Source organism: Phocoena sinus, chromosome 16 (assembly GCF_008692025.1).
Source record: "Phocoena sinus isolate mPhoSin1 chromosome 16, mPhoSin1.pri, whole genome shotgun sequence".
Taxonomy (NCBI): Eukaryota; Metazoa; Chordata; class Mammalia; order Artiodactyla; family Phocoenidae; genus Phocoena; species Phocoena sinus.
Genome location: NC_045778.1, coordinates 53,260,011 through 53,277,357, shown reverse-complemented (window position 1 = coordinate 53,277,357; position 17,347 = coordinate 53,260,011). Strand labels below are relative to the sequence as shown.

At 41.7% G+C, this 17,347-nt stretch overlaps 1 protein-coding gene across 9 annotated transcripts in view; it reads right to left on the bottom strand.

Moving 5' to 3' along the window:
* ENTPD1 (ectonucleoside triphosphate diphosphohydrolase 1) overlaps positions 1-17,347 on the bottom strand; it is a 124,940-nt gene that overhangs the window by 51,442 nt on the left and 56,151 nt on the right. The gene's annotated exons all lie outside the window — the stretch shown is intronic.

Here is a 17,347-nt window from a genome sequence, read left to right as displayed (position 1 = left end):
TTTCTGTTTGAGGTGAGAGCCAGGTAGAAATGTCAGCTCTTCACTTGACAGAGACAAAAGTGAAGGAAATTCAAGCTCTGAGAAAACACAGACTGATTTCAAGCCAATTAGCTATTTCAGAGGCCAAAAAAAAAAAAAAAAAGCTGATTCTTTTTCATTCTTACAGAAACAGCCATCATGTAATCTGTTCTTAGTCAAAATTCTGCTATACAGAGAAATCCCAGCACCTCTACTTCATGATACCAAACATTATCCTAAAAGTTTACTCCATTAATAAAAAGATTTGGGGTGTTGACAAATGTAGTGGGTTTTTGGCAAAAACAACAAAAGTTTTGCTCTGCGGATTCAGTGAGACTCACTAGATTCAAATCACTTCCAACTTCTGATGGGTCACATCCGGACCAAGCTTGGCTTGTCACATAGAGAACAAAGCAGCCAATACAGACAAGCACTGGAGAGTAAACATCAGTGCAGTGCTGTGGTCCTTCCTGTGTTTACACAGCCCAGTGATGGAAGAATCACTGAAGCTCAGGGGACTGGTCCTAATCTGGCTTTGCCATTTCCCCAACTCCTAGAGTCTCTGCCCGCTTTCTGCCATCTTCCTTCCTCTCCATCACGGAGGAGTTCTTGGTGACGCACATTTAGATTGTTCTCCCACTCAAGGGCTTTAAGATCCTTTTCCAGGTGCTTCATTCCAGGGCCCTTAGACCCAACCTCTTCTATGGTGATATCCACCCCCCTGTTCAAGTCACCCCCACCTCTTCTACAATAGCCCTTTCTGGTATCTCCCTAATTCCCTTTCCTATCAGAATCCATCCTTCATGCGGCTGCAGAATTCCTCCATAATTGACATTCCCAGGGTTCTCCCTAATTAAGAATTTAATGTAGCTTCCTTCTGCTTGCCAGATGAAAGCCTCACTGGTCTATTTGGACCCCTCAGCCCTTCAGAAATTTAAGCCCTTCCGATCTCACCATTCCAATAAGCAGATGTGTGTGCCCGAGATCATAATGCCTGACATTATGACCATTAGACTGTAAGTTCCTTAAGTGAAGGGACTTTTTTTTCTGGCTCATTCATTGCTATATCCCTAGTTGAATGAATAAATGAATTTTGGATTCTGACATTTGTCAACATGAGATTTCCTTCAGTTGGAATTCTATTCCCCTCTTTCTCCACCAAATCTTTTTCCTTGTCACCTTCAAAATCAAGCTCCCCTCCGTATGCTTCAAAGCTCAATTGTTCCAGTAGTCCTCTCTTCATGTGCTACCTCTAGATATTTAATGGATTGGCCTATTTCGGTTTGGGAGTTCTATAGTCGTTGTTTCATTCATTGTTCAATTAGTCAACAATTATTTATTGAATGCATTATACTATTCACTAGACCTGCCCTGGGCTCTGAGCTACAGCAGTTAACAAATCAAATAAACATCCCCATCCTCATGGTGCTTAGATGTTAGTCTGAAAGAAAAGATAATAAGCAAGATAAGTAAAATTTATAGTATGTTACATAATTATAAGTGCTAAGGAGAGAGAAAAAGCAGGTGAAGAGGCAGGATAGGGTAATTAGGAAAGACCTGAGATGGTGATGTTAAAAGTGATAGGAATAAAGAGAAAGCAAGCATACCACTTGGGCAACAGAATTTAAGGTAACTGGAACTGCATGTGCAAAGGACCTGGGGTGGAACAGTGCCTGGCCATAAGGCCAGTGTGGCTGGATGAGTGATGAAGGGGATAATAGTAAGAGATGGTCAGGGGTGGGGTCACTGGGTGCCTTGCTTGTGGGGCCTTGCAGGTTCTGGTGAGGGCTTTGTCTTACTCTAAGTGATCCGACTTACTTCTAATCATTTGTATAATTTACACTCAGCACCATAGGGGTAAACAAGGAACCACCAGGAACCTTTGAAGTACCTGGACAGGAAGGGTGTGGTCTTTTAGGCGGCACACCCCTGTCTCTTGTGATGAGGGGCTGAGGCACCCCCATGAAGTCAGGTCATAGGACAACCACACAGTCAAGTGCGGACAGAGCGTAGCTCTGCTTGTGCCAAGACCAGAGCTGAGAAGACGCATCCAGGAGGAGCAAGCACCATATGATGATAGGTCTTCTCTATAACTTCTGGGCTTCTTGGTGACCCAAGACTGGTGAATCTTTGCTGAGAGAGCACCATTTTGAGGGGTCGCCAAGCCAACAGTCACCAGGATCCATCAGTAGAAAGCCAAACCCCACAGACTTCTGAAGGGTGGCTCAAGCTACAGCAGAGTCCAAACAACCTCGCCTTTGCTCAGTCTCTCTAAGCCTCCAATTCCTTGCATGCAAAATGGGAGTCACAATAGTACGGAATTCATAGGGTTGCTAGGTAAGAGTCAGTGAGCAAACAATTTACATAACAACCTACAAAAGAGCCCTCGATGCATTCCAGATTCTGCTCTCAGCACTTTAAACACAGCAACTAATTTAACCTTCACAACACTCCTTTGAGGTAGTACTATTATCATCATCTGTATCAGTCTCCTAGGGCTGCCACAACAAATTACCACAAACATGGTGACTTAAAACAATAGAATTTTACTCTCTCACAATTCCGGAGGCCAGAAGTCCAGAATCAAGGTGTTAACAGGGCCAAAGACTCTGGAGAGATTCCTTTCTTGCCTTGTCCAGCTTCTGGTAGCTTCCGGCATTCCTTGGTTTATGGCTGCATCACTCCAATATCTGCCTCTGTCTGCACATGGCCTTTTTCCCTGTCTCTGCGTATATCAAATTTCCCTCTCCTTTCTCTTAGGAGGACACCAGTCATTAGATTTAGGGTCCATCCTAAAGCCAGAATGATCTCAAGATCCTTAATTACATCTGCAAAGACTTTACTTCCAAATAAGGTCACAAATTACAGGTACTATTATTATCCTCATTATTGTCACTTTACAGGTGAGGAAACTGAGTCAGAGAGAGAGGTTAAGAAGATTGCCCAAACTTACACTGATGTAAATGTTGGGACCAGGCATTAAAGTCAGGCATTCTGGATCCAGAGGCCAGGCTGTTAGCCACCACCCTACCCTACACCACATGACTGAGGCTTAGTACTGTGCCTGCTGTGTGGTGCTAGCGCTGTACGTAGAAGCCAACCTCATTATCCAGGAGTGAAAAGTGACTGACTTTGAGGATTTGGCTGAAGGGGTTGTCTGGACTGTTGTCTCTGATGACACCAGACAATGTTATATTTTTAAAATATGAAGTCTTAGAGAACGGACTGGAGGGCACAGTGGGGGAAGGGGAAGCTGGGACGAAGTGAGAGAGTAGCACTGACATATACACACTACCAAATGTAAAATAGCTAGCTAGTAGGAACCTGCTGCATAGCACAGGGAGATCAGCTGGATGCTTTGTGACCACCAGGGTGGGATAGAGAGGATGGAAGGGAGGCTCAAGAGGGAGAGGATATGGGGACATACGTATACATATAACTGATTCACTTTGTTGTACGGCAGAAACTAACACAATATTGTAAAGCATTTATACTCTAATAAAGATGTGAAAAAATAAAATAAAATATGAAGTCTCTCAGTCCCTGATGGTCAGAAGCTAGCAGCTAAGAGGCAGAGGCTGGGATTACAGTTCCTAGGGAGGTTAAGGGACTTGCTCAAAGTCACACAGCTTGCAATTGGCAGAGCAGTGACTGGATCCAAGTCTCTCAACACCACTCCACTGCCTCAAGCACGGCCCTGCATTAGAGATGCATAGAAATTACTCAGCTTCATTCCTTCTCAGGTGACACAATGCAAAAGAACTGAACTCACCCAAAGTTCTGTTCAAATAGAAAGATCTTACATTTCACACAGCCCCCATATTCTCCCAATTAATAAATCCAGAGTCAAGTTTGAGGATAAAGCAGTTTAATTTGGTGGGTTTTTTTTCCCGCCTGCTTTTAAGTCAAGGAAGTCAGTACAATGTCAATAAATAGACAAATGCTAAAAATGTACTTCAAGGCCTCAATGATGACCAGTTAGTTAAAGGGTGAAAGGTAAAGGAGAGGGAGGGAAAACAAGATAGACACAGGCTTGGGAGAAGGAGCCAGAGAATAAGAGGGGAAGGGATAGGCAGGGGTGGGAATAGAAAGAGAGGTAGAGAGTCAGGTTATTGAGTAAATACCTGTTCCACTGATCTCCTGAACCCAAGACTTCAGAGAAAGTTACTTGCTTTTACTTAATGATCTTTTGTTTCTGCTCTTTGAGATGTTAATTAGCTGGTTAGTCTCTGTTCACAGCTCTTTAGTTAGAAGAGGAGTGCATTTATCCTAACAAAGTAGACTGGCTGATCCTGAGTGGGCGCCTCAGAGGTTCAGCTTTGGGTGGGAAGAGCCCATTTAGTGACCCGGGTCAGTGGAACCGGGGTGGGAGTGCACAAGCTCTTCCTGCAAATCAGACTCTGCCAACTCCACACTCTCCATCCCACCATTCCTTTTGCTGTGGGCCGTGCTCTTCTCAGATTAGCAGCAAGTAACTAACTGACTTGGCACTGATGTGCCTGATTCTAAAAACGTTAATGACTGCAAAAATCAAATGCCAACAGAGGATCTGGGTGTGGGAAATAAGGAAGCAAAGGAATCCCCTTCCCTCCCTCTCCTTCTCCTTACTTCCTCCCACCATTCCGTCTACCTCCTCATCCACAGCCCTTCTGGCCTTTCCTGAATTCTTTTACCCACAGACTGCGTGGAGCACAATAGGTCTTTGCGGACATCGTCGAATCCCATACTCAAGTATAGGGTTGGCAAGGAGGAGGGTTGTTTCCGGCAGAGCGATATCATTGAGACTGCAGACAGGAATTCCGTGTCTCAGCCAACAAGTGTTAACAATCTCGTGTATTGACGGTCTCTGCAATAAACACATTGCTTCTGCTAAACAAATCATCTTCCACATCTGAAATTGAAGAATTGTGCCCTGGGGATTCTACCTTTTCACAAAGCAGCTGCGTTTGTCAACAAGCCTTGGGTATGTGTTGCTGGTGAGAAAGACGGAGACAATCTGTGCTGGCCAAATATCACTAGTGTGGGGGTCAGAGTGGGGATGGGGTGAACTGATTCACCCACGTTTCCCAGCCTTACAGCCCCCCGTCTTCTACATCTCACATTTGTAAGTTACCTTATTTCTACCTCCTCATTTTTGTACCTATGAAGTACAAAAGTCAGAAGCAACATAAAAATATTTCTGCAGCACAATATGCCATAAGCAAAGTAAAAAATAACAAACCGAGGAAAATGTTTGCAACGACTATGAAATAGTTGGTTTCCTTAATATACAGTCATTAAAAATCATTAAGAAAATGATCAACCTGTCTAGTAGAAAAATGGGCAAAGAACATAAATAGGCAATTTAAAGAAAAAGAAATATTTTCAACATATTAGAAGTATTCTAATTACCCTAACTTAAAGAAATGTAGTCAATGAAAATTGAGATACCTTTTATTACTTAGAATAGCAAAGTTTTTTTAAAGTTTGATAATATATAATATTATTACATACTCATTAGAATGGCAAAAAAACCTGACAATACCAAATGTTGGCAAGGATGCAGAGCTACTGGAACTCTCATACACTGCTGCTGGGGATGCAAAATGGCTCAGCCACTTTGGAAAGAGTTTGGTAGTTTCTTATGAAGTTAAATATATACTTACCATATGACCAGGCAATCCTACTCTTAGGTATTTACCCAAAAAGAGTGAAGACATGTCTACACAAAAGCCTGTACCTAAATATTTCTAACAGCTTTATTCATCACCAAAAACTCAAAACAACCCAAGTGCGCGTCAACTAGTGAAATGTACTCAAATTGTGATACAATGGAATTCTATTCAGCAACAAAAAGGGCATAAACTACTCATCAATGCAACAACATGGATGAATCTCAAAAGCATTACACTAAGCGAAAGAAGCCAGACTCAAAAGACTATGTGTGATTTCATTTATATGATATTCTGAAAAAGGCAAAACTAAGGACAGGAATCAGATCAATACGCAGTTTCAGGAACTGAGGATTGACTACAAAGGTCCACAAGGGAACTTTCTGAGATGATGGAAACATTCTATATCTTGATTGTGGTGGTAGTTACAAGACTACATACATCTGTTAAAATTCACAGAACTGTACACCTAAAAAGGGTGAATTTTATTGAAAATTTGATAAAGAAATATATATCAACAAAAATATGGGGAAACAGGTACTTCTTGCATGTTGATGGGAGTAAAAATCCACACAGCCTCTTTGGTGGGGGGCAATTTTGCAATATCTATCAAAGAGCAAAGCATATATATCCTTTGACCCAAGAATTCTACTTCTAGGAATTTAACCTGCTGGTAATACTTATCAATGTATGAAAAGATGCATGTATAGGAATGTTCAATGCAGCATTATTTGTAATTGCAATAATAAAAGTTACTAAAGGTCCATTAATTGAGATCTGAATATATAAAATCTAGTACAGCTATGCATAATACTATTCAGGCATGGAAAAGATTGAGATCTATGAATGTCGATGCAAATAGTCTTCAAAACATTTTATATTGTGAAAAGCAAGATGTGGAACAATGTGAACAGTATGTTCCCACTGGGTAAAGGCATTGACATCTCTGAAAATTTATAGATTCACTAGGAGGACTCACAGGACTCAGCGATAGTCATAACTCATGACTAAGATTTATTACAGCCAAAGAATATGAAGAAAAATCAACAAAGAGAAAAGAAGTATCAGACAAAGTCTAGGGGAAACCAGGTGCAAGCTTCCAAGGGTCTTCTCCCAGTGGAGACCACAGGACACATTTAATTCCCCAGCAATGAGTTGTGATAACACATGTGAAATGTTGTCTATCAGAGAAGCTCACCAGAGCACAGGGCCTTCACTGGGGGCCAGTCACACAGGTACCTACCATTCAGCATACATCAAGATTCCAGACTCCAGATGGAAAGAAGATGCCCAACACAAACCTCACTACCTGCACAAACAGTCCAGGCACAGCAAGCCATTTCCTTAATTCTCAGAATGGTGAGAACCCTCCCCAAATCCAAGCTCCCAGACACCAGCCAAAGGCCAACCCTGTAGGCAGGTCCCCCCAAGGATAGAGTCCCAGGCCTACATAAAATATTTTACCATGTGACCTTCCTTACTCCTTCCCTTCTTCTTTCCCCTCCCTTCTCTCTCCTCCTTCTTCCCCCCCTTCCCTCTCTTCCTTCCTTCCTTAATTCTCTGAGCAATTAAAAATTCTTAATAAAAATTCCTGAAAACCCAAAGGCTCTGAGTTGAAGAGAAAGAATCTACAGAGCATTTCCAGTTTGGATTAAAGTGACAAAGATGCTAGGAACCTGGAAGGTGGGCATAGGGTAAATGGGAAGTTGGTGGTTTGATGTCAACTTTGCTGATCCTCTGCCCACTCTACCACTGTGCCAGTCACTCACCAACTTAATTAGTCCAAGCATCCGTCTCTGGGTCCCCACTCACTCAGTCTTCCCAGATCAATGTCATCTCTTTTGTATTCTTTAGAGCAAAATCGTCAGGTCTCATTTGGCCAGGCTTTGGGTGGATTAAAAGCTTTATTCTAAGGGAAATTTGGCACCTCTGCTGTCATGTATCAATACAAGAGGGAACAGCTCTCTGAATAAGATATGATCAAGTTTCTAAATGTCCACGGTAACTGTCACAGATCACCCTGGTATCTAAGCAGCTCTCTTCAACAATGAACACAGAGTATCTGCACTTTAGATGCTTATGTGAGAATGCAATCTTAAATTGATTAGTATCTAGTTCCTGTCAAGGATGTGACAGATACAACTGATATTTGGGAGGGGCAATCTGAGAGTACCCTAGATTTTTTAAAGCCTATTTTCTGTACTCATTTAGTGAGGTGGAAAGCAGGAGGGGTTAAAGAAAGGTTCCTGGACCTTGGAGAAAGTGTCTTCCTTAAAGAAAAACTAATAAGATCAACCCATAACAGATGGGGGCAGCTCCTACCAAAATCGCCCACACTTTAAAAAAAAAAGTATTTTCAATCTTGTCACTTGAGTATTTCCTCGAATCCAGAACGCAACTAAGAAAGTGATGTCCTACTCAATTCTGTATACTGAATGAAGAAAGATGTGTGAATATGGAGAGGCAAGGTCATCTGCATGGAGTGAAAAGGCAACTAAAAGAACTGGTCAATGCAGTGCGCCTCTAGCACAGCCTTGGGGGAGAAGGTGCCTTGGCTCATGGTCACTTCCCAGAAAGTTCTTTCTCCATAGTGATGTAGGATGACTCCGCAAAGTTAATCAAACTAACCCCCTACTATGATTTCATGTTCAAGTTATCTTGCCATGATTTTTCTACAAGGTGAAAAGTGAGCTAATCATTGTTAAACAATAGGGGGTATTATGCCACATATAGATACCTCATATGCATGTTTGGTTTCATGGGATTCTCATTTTCTTTATTCCACAAAGTGAAATAGATTGTCTCTCCCTGTGAGACGCAGGCTGCCTGTAGAATACTGATGCGATGCGGAGACCACAGGAGCCACATGTACAGCACAGTTTATGCACTTCTTGCTAACACCCAGGCGGGCTGCTTTCTTATTTGCTCAGACTCACAGAGGTAGGAGGGGTTCAGCCAGACAAGGAAGCACACTTTAGGGGGTCAAAGCAGACAAGAGGGATCCCATATACTTTCCCTTCTTTGGAATTATAATAATGTTCTCAGTGGAGGGGAAAGTGTCTCCACCTCAGCAAAAGCTCAGGATGCCACACAAGGATACCGCACAAGGAACCGTACCTTATGGTCCTTGGAAATGGTGGCTAAAATAGTTGAAATTCTTTATAAAAATTCGTACACATCCAACGACTCTGGGGAATGCAAGAGTTGAAGAGGAAAATTTTACTCCACCTTCCAGGAAAGTCTTTGTTGCCTAGAACTGACCTCTGAGAATACTGCATTGGTAGACCGTCTTCAGGGATGGGATAGCTAAATCAGATAACAAAGACGCTCCTGGGCCCACCACCACCAAGGCTCTTAGGACAGGGTGGAGAAAGGCCACTCCCCCTTTTCTCAGAGCTTTATACAGCGCAGGGACGTTCATTCCATTTCTCTTGCCTTCGGCTCTCTGCCTCCAGCCTCCCAGTGAGCTGATACAGGCCGCACCAGTTCTTAAGATTTGACTTCCTCTGACTTGTTCTGTTTTCCTCCTTGCACTCTGTGCATTCCTAAATTCCACCTTCCCACAACCCACTCACTCCTTGACCCACCACACCTGGCTTCTGTCCCACCATTCTACTAATACCACTCACACAAATATCCAATGGATGCTTTTCCATTTCCTATAGAATGTGACACTGTTTACTACATAAACTCTCTTTTCTTGGCTCCCATGACACCAGACTCTTCTAATAGTCCTCTTACTTCTCTGACCCTTACTTTGCTGGCATGTTTTTCTCACCATACCCTTTAAATAGGGATGTTCCACAGTGTTCCATCTTGGAAACTTGGCTCATGTCGCTTCATACACACACGACCAACTGAATGGTGATGGCTCCCTAAACTTTATTGGGATGACCCCCTGATCTGTATCTCCAGTACAGGACTTTATCTGGAGCTCCAAATCTATAATTCTAGTCACCTACTGAACATACCTGCTTTGATGTTCTACAGCCAAAATCACCATGTCTAAAACTAAACTTTCTTTCCCACTCCAATTGTTCTGTATAATCTGCTCAGTGAAGGTTAGCACCATGCCCCCAGTCTCCCCAGACTCTCCCTTCTCCCTCCAAGCAAACGCCCTCCGAGGTTTTACTCATTCTACCCACTAAATATCTCCCAAATCTTTTCATTTATCTATTTCTTGCCTGGACTTCTACAGTAGCTTCTGTAGAGGCCTCCCCACATCTAGGCTCTTCCCCTTCTAATCTGTCCTCTACTTTGAAGCTACCATGATCATCCTAAAAATGCAAACCTGATTACATGACCCCACCAGTGTGAACTTCTTCAATGATTCCCATGTGTCTCAAAATAAAAGTTAAACTCTTTAACCACAATTTTAAGGCCAAGTCCCCACACAATTCAGGTGTAGTTCAAGGTGTTAGTCTCTAAATTGGCCCTTCTTTTTCATATCTTCATGTCTTGTACAATGTTCCTGCTTTTTTCTTCTGCCTGAAGCTCTCTTCTTTATCTTTTTGTACCTTATGAAGAAATTGAAGCTGAGGATAATCAGTTTATGTGTCACCACTTCCAGAAAGTCTTCCTGAAAGCCTCTTGCCCCTCCTCTAATGATGGATTTAATACCCTCCTTTGCATCTGTCTCATAGCTTCCCTCCCACAATGCTATAATGGCCTTTAACCTGTGTCAGTCTCCTCTATGAGACTGAGCACCTTGAGAACACAGTATACCTTTTTAGATCTCCAGAAACCAGCAAAGGGTCTGGTCTGTGTCAGTATTCCATATGTCAGTTGAATAAATGAATGGATAAGATTGATTTGAATTTTTAGTACACAATGTTTTCCCTCAAGAAAAGGGGAGATTTATTTGATTATTCCAAACGTGTTTTAACTTCTCAACTCTATGGTTCTGACTATTTTTAGTGAGCTGCCAGGCAACTCGACTTCAGTTTGCACGTATCGTAGGAAGCAAGAGGACAGATGTTTAGGCAGTAAATCCCAAATCTGGATCCCAGAGCTTAGTCATAAACTCCATGGAATACTTTCTCGCTGAATTACCAAGAATAATAGACTCAGATGATAAGTGTATAATAGAAGGAACAACACATTTAGCTGGTCCTTTCTAAGCAAGCATGGTTAACTACATTGTCTCTGACAGTGAGTCATTCTAAGAGAAGCAGTATGATTAGGTAATAATGCATCTAGTTCCTTGTTTTTGATTATTATAACTATCCCGTAGGATGGACACTCACCCCTGCCTCTTAACTAGCTGTGTGACCTGAGCAAGTTACTTAGCCTTTCTAAATTTCATTTTCTAGACTGAAATTTTAAAAACATCCATCACTTAATTTGGGAAGCTGATGTGAAGATGCAGTGAGCTCTGTACGAAAAGAATGATTAGAGTGATCCCAACCAGCCCCATGGCCTCCGTTAGTACTGTCCATATGTGGGAAATACACTAACTTATATTTAGCCCAGACATATGTAGTCCTGACCTTTCAGCTGCCTCCTTGACCTTTCACCTTGGATAACTCACAGGCACCTCAAACCTTTTCTGCCCAAACGGAATTCATGCTTTCCCAAACCTGTTCCTCCCCCAGCTCTCCATAGTTCAATGCCCATAGCTCAGTGAGCATCTCTACTACTCATCCAGTCGTGACCCAAGAACAATGGCATCGTCCTCCATTCCTTCCTCACCCTTGTCCTTCACATCCAAGGAGCCCGCTCATTCAGCAAATGTTACTGAGAGCTTGTGTCAAGTCCTGGGATTCTACCTCCCAAAGATTCTGATGCCCACGCCCCCCCCCCATCACCCTGCCACCTTCTTAGTCCAGCCAATACCACCTCCCACAGCAGGCTCCTAACTGGTCTCCCTGCATCCACTCTTGCCTCTCGACAATTTGTTTGCCACACTGCAGCCACAGTGGCCTTTTCAAAGTCTCCATATGATCACATCACCCACTAGTTACTTAAAACCCTTCATAGCTTCCCATTACTTTAGAATAAAGACCACAATCCTTCATGTAACCCATAGGTCCTACTTGTCCTGCCCCTTCTTGGGTTTCCAGCCTCCCTTATCTCCACCCTTCCCTCACTCTTTGCCTCCTTTCAGCCCTCACTTCACCTTTCTTCCCCTGCCACCGGGCCCCCGCACAATTTTTTAACTCTGCCTAGAACATTCTCCTCCCACTCTCTTTGCTTAGCTATATTCTGCTCGGCCTTCAGATTCCAGGTGCAAGTTCTTCCTCAGGGATGCCTCAGAGACCCCTTCCATGAGCCCCACACTAGCTGGCACTCCTCACAGCACTCTAAATTTTTCCTCATATCACTTAAGGCTACTGTAATTAATTAACTACATGCTTAAGTCTTTCACCTCATCAGTCATTCTCAATTCTAGCTGCACTTTAGAGTCACTGGAGAACTTTGTGAAAATACCAACCGGCGAGTCCCATCCCAGACTAATTAAATCAGAATCACTGAGGTGAAGCCTGGGCATTGTTATTTTTTAATGGCTTCCTGGTGCAACTAATATGTAGCCAAGGTTGAGAACCGCTGCTTTGGAGGGCAAGGACCAGGTCTGCTTATCCACAACTTTATCCCTAGTGCTAAGCACACAGCAGTGTCTGCACACAGTAGGCATTCAATAAATGGTAACTGTAGTTATGATGATTATTGCTGTTGTTGTTATGGTCAATATGGTTATGATTAAGATCATAACTTTTTCACACTTCTGGCATCTGTGATTCTTTACCACAAAACTCCAATTATGTAGCAGCCAAGTCATGTTTTTAAAATTCAGCAAGTTTCTATTTTCCTGTCAACATAGAGCTTCAGTTAAGGACTGACCAGACCTACTAGACAAAATATTTTCACAAGCTACGTCTCCAAGGTGAAACAAAATACAGCATATTAAAAGAAAACCTCAATTCATATCTTATTCCTTTCTATGTAGGTATGTATTAGTAACTATAGTCATTTGAATAGGAACTTTCTAGTTTTGTAACGATGAGTGTATTGGCCACTACCTTGTCATTCTGATTCCACTTGGTTTTGCTCTTCTCTATTAGTAGTTTTTCTCTCCTGCCACATGACCTATTTTACTAAGCAAATGTCAACTGCACTCCCCACCCTGGCTCAGTGGTTACAGGCGAAGTTTCTTCAGCTTGCAGTTTTCCTGTTCAGGCCTGTGTCAAAGGGCAGGCTCTGTACAACTTTTAGAGAACCTTCTAAAGACATAGTTTCTATAGTCCTATAGTCCAGTTCTCAGCCATAAACCTGCTCAGAATCACCAGGAAAGTTTATTAAAACAAAAACTGCTGGACCCCATCCTCAGAGTTTCTGATTCAGTATGTCTGGGGTGAGGCCAGAGAATGTGCACTTCTAACAAGTTTCTAGGTAATGCTGCGGATGCTGGTCCAGGGACCACACTTTGAAAATCACTGCTACCTCCCACTTAATGGCTGATATTTTAAAAAATAGAGAAGTTGTGAGAGCTTTTAGGGGTACAGTGGGTGAAGACTGTATCTAATTTATTCTTTATATTTAAGGCACAACCATGGAACTTTTTCCCATGATTTCAGAGGGGTTTTCTCTGTGCTATTTTTGTAAACAACTCAACACATCCCACCCATACGTCTCTTTTTATAAGAGACTGTGAAGGTATGGGGGCAGCACACCTCCAGTCTGTTCCCAACAGGCAATTCCCTCAGCTACTTCCAGGCTCCTTTTTTTTTTTTTTTGTGGTACGCGGGCCTCTCACTGTTGTGGCCTCTCCCTTTGCGGAGCACAGGCTCCGGACGCGCAGGCTCAGCGGCCATGGCTCACGGGCCCAGCCGCTCCGCGGCATGTGGGATCTTCCCGGACCGGGGCACGAACCCGTGTCCCCTGCATCGGCAGGAGGACTCTCAACCACTGCGCCACCAGGGAAGCCCCAGGCTCCTTTTTAAAGGCAGCTCTGGTTCACCATCCCTGAAGCCAGCCAGCTTTCTAAAGCTGACTTCCGGATTGTTTAATACAGTGGTGGAGGGGGGCGTTGAAATAGCAGCAAGGGAATTCCTAAGCAGCTCCTCAAAGAAGCAAGCTTCAAAATCACTCTAGGAGGTTTCATCAGAGGTTGGCGGGGAGAGGTGGAGTAAGGGATTCCAAGGTATACCAAAGAAAGCTACTGAGCCCGACGCCAGCACCCTGGCAAGATGGCAGGCAAGCAAGCAAGCAAGACACTGTCACTGGATAAAACAGCTAGAGTGCACGTGAATTTTAGCCTTAGCAACTGCTAAGCATATCATGAAAGACTTTGTTATACATCTTTCTCATATTGAAGTACTTACCAGTAAAATTACATAATATGTGGGATTTGCTGTAAAAAATTCCAATACCAACAACAAAAAGGCTTGGTGGAAGGGAGAGTAACAGAGGAAACAAAAATCTCAGAACACGTATTGATAAATGTTGAAGATGGGTAATGGGTATGTAGAGGTTTATTATACTATATACTACTCTCTTTATTTTTTTTTTCTGGGTACAGTGTACTTTATTGATGGTACATGCTCTCTTTGTTTTTGTCTGAAATTTTCTATAACCAAAAAATTTTGTAAACCTCTTGCTGAAATAAAGTACACTATTTCTATATATTTGAGAGACCACCAAAATTTATTAACTCTAACAACTTCCTGCACGTCTTCCCCATAATTACCCCATATCAAATTGGGGTAATTTGATATAACTTGACTTAGTAAAACTATGTCAGTTTCAAGTGATTGGGGACTTTTTTTGTCCTAGGTGTTAATAAATCTTTCATGTTTATTTTAAGGATTTGCCAAGAATCAACCTCATGTGGAGTTTCCAGAATCCATCCTCTCCCATATTTTATGATTTAGATTACTAACTCTGAGAATTTAAAGAACATCATCTCTGTAATGTTCTTTAAACTTATTTAGAGAAGTCAGGGGCTCTCTTAATAACTTCCCATCTGTTTCAATGACTTCTTAATGATACATGTTTTAGTTTGCATTGATTGAACTGAATTTTTCTAGATTGAAGCAAAATGGAAGTTCAGAGGTTCCAATTCCTTTGTAAAATCCATTATCATTGTGCATCTCCCTTCCTGTTCATGTTCTTGCACTGAACCATAACCAAAATAACATTTTTTTGTTATCTTTAGCATTTCTTCCCCTGCATGTCTCATCTCCAAGTGATACTTAGCCCAAGTGACACTGCTTTTAAAAGAATTCTCCTAGCTTCTAAACATTTTCTCAATTACTTACCTTTTTTTCTCTATTGTACAAATACCTGGGGAATTTTTTTTTTTTTATAAAAGTTATGGTCATCATAGGAATTTTTAGAAAATAGAGAAATATGTAATATAAAAGAAAAAACTCCCCCATAATTTCTGAGCTCCTTATCAAACTCCCTCTGGTCAAATGAGTGTTTTAAATGCCTTTCACTTTTCTTATTCATTAAGATTACTTGTGATTACAGGAGCATATTTCTCATTTAGTTGGTTATTTCATTTTTAGACTCTTAACCTTTTTGAGCCATATTCTTTAGCAAATCTGGCCATGATATCTCACCTATCATCTTTCTGATTTTTTTTTAAAAACCTGCCTTCTTAAAAATTGAAGCCATGTGCCTGATTGCCTTCTGTTTCTCTTCTTCAGGATTATCAATGCCTAAATGAACTAGTCACTTCTCCTACATTCCTAACCATATCTTTCTTTTGTATCAGAATTAAATCAAGGAAGAAGGGCACTAATATCTTCCTCTAACTTGCAAGGAAAATCAAGAATTTTTCACTCTTTGTATTTTTTGGAAAATTATATTTCCAATAAATGTCTACATAAAGTTATAGTGCTTCAGAATTTCATACAGGGTTGTGGTGGGAGATAGTGGAGGACAGGGTTGCCAACATCTATTGTGACCTTCTTCAGGCCAGGCACTATAGTAGGCACTTCACAGAACTTTTTTTCACTTAATAATCTTAAAGGTCCTGAATGTTAAGTACTGTTTTAGCCCCTGTTTTACAGATAAGAAAAATGCAAATGAGATAGGTTAAGCAACTTCTCCAAGACAATGTGGTAGAATATCTTTGAAATACTGTACTAATAATTTGCATATCCAGTGTACCAAGTCCTCCCTTAGTTGAAATATTCCACTGATGGTCTATTTTGCTCCTGTCCTTGCTATGTAATTTGTAAGAAAAACACTTCATCCAAAGCCTCCACTTGACTGGGGTGGCTTATCTTATTCTCATACAACAATGTCCTTTTCACTCTCCTTTGTATTCTCACCCAAAGCCCTTCATGGAGCTACCAATCTCATGCTTCTTTGTATTTTGATATAGACAAACATTATCTTTAACATTCGCTCCCCATCCTAAAACATCTGTGTCTTTAAATAAGAAATAGACTTCCTGGCCCTTAATTAATTAGGAGGTCCATCCTTCTAAGCTCTTTGTAACATATAGAGCTTCATGTTTATGTAGAGTAGAAGCAGCATGTCTATTTCAATAGGTTACACTTTGATTCGAAAAAGAAAAAGAAGATGGTCAACATAAAACTTGGAATACTAGACTGATCAAATTTCCCTAAAAGTTGTATCATGAATCATAGATTTAGTCTCCTTTTTTCTCTCTCAGCTCTTTTCCTGGAAATTAATATAGCCTATTACGCTTGACACTGGAAGATGCAAAGTCCATAGCCCAGCACATTTCTACAGTTCATTCTAACGTTGGTCGCTCACCTAAATCAAGAAACAAAAGCAAAACAAAAGCTAGAGGTTACCGGATCTGGGATCTTGAGTAAACTCACATTCTCACCCTTTGTTTTCTCAGCTGTAAAATGAGGATTAATGGTAATACCTACTTGACAAGGTTGTTAAGATGATTAAATTTAATCGAATAATGTGTAAGAAACTGCCAAATGAACTGTAAATTAAACGACGGGGATGACATAACTGCATCTGTAATCTACATATAAAATCAAATATGCAACACCCGAGTAACCAGAGGCTTTTTACATCTGTAAATGGGTTGAAAATTTTAATTTCCCAAAATTCCAAGGTTCCTCTTTTTTTTATGATAGAAAAGCCTAGGGTGGATGAAAAGATTCCTGTCACTTTAGCATTTGCTGATACTTTTCCTCCCAGGATTTGGTGCTTTTAGGAGCCAGTTTTGCTGCTGACAATGGGTATGGGGAGCCAGAATCTAGGGCTGACCCTGGCTTGGTGGGTGTCAGTCCTGAGTTGCCCTCTCCCTTGGGTAGCAACATTAGCCTCATGTTCTAGAATCAGGATTCACTTTCTCAGGCAAAGAAGCGGGATGCAGTAGGGAGGTTAGGGAACCCACACATTCTTCCTCTCCTGCTGATCCTGCCCCTTTCCCCAGGTTTGGCTTTCAGGTTCTTTTCAGGGCAATATGGAGGGCCTTGTACTCTAAGTACCCTCTACCTCCCACTGCTTCTCACTCAACTAATTTACAATTTGGAGGAGTTAAAGAAGAAATAGTCTGGTGACCTTAAAAGTAGAAGGGAGTTGTGTGGTCCTTCACACCTTAGAGTGAATTGTTGAGATGGACTGTGTTCCCCAAACCTGGCTGTGGCATAGCTGAACAGAAAGAATAGGAGTTTGGAAGTAGTATAGACAGGAGAGGGGCAAACCACCCCTTGGGATGGTTTAGGAGCAAAGGGCTT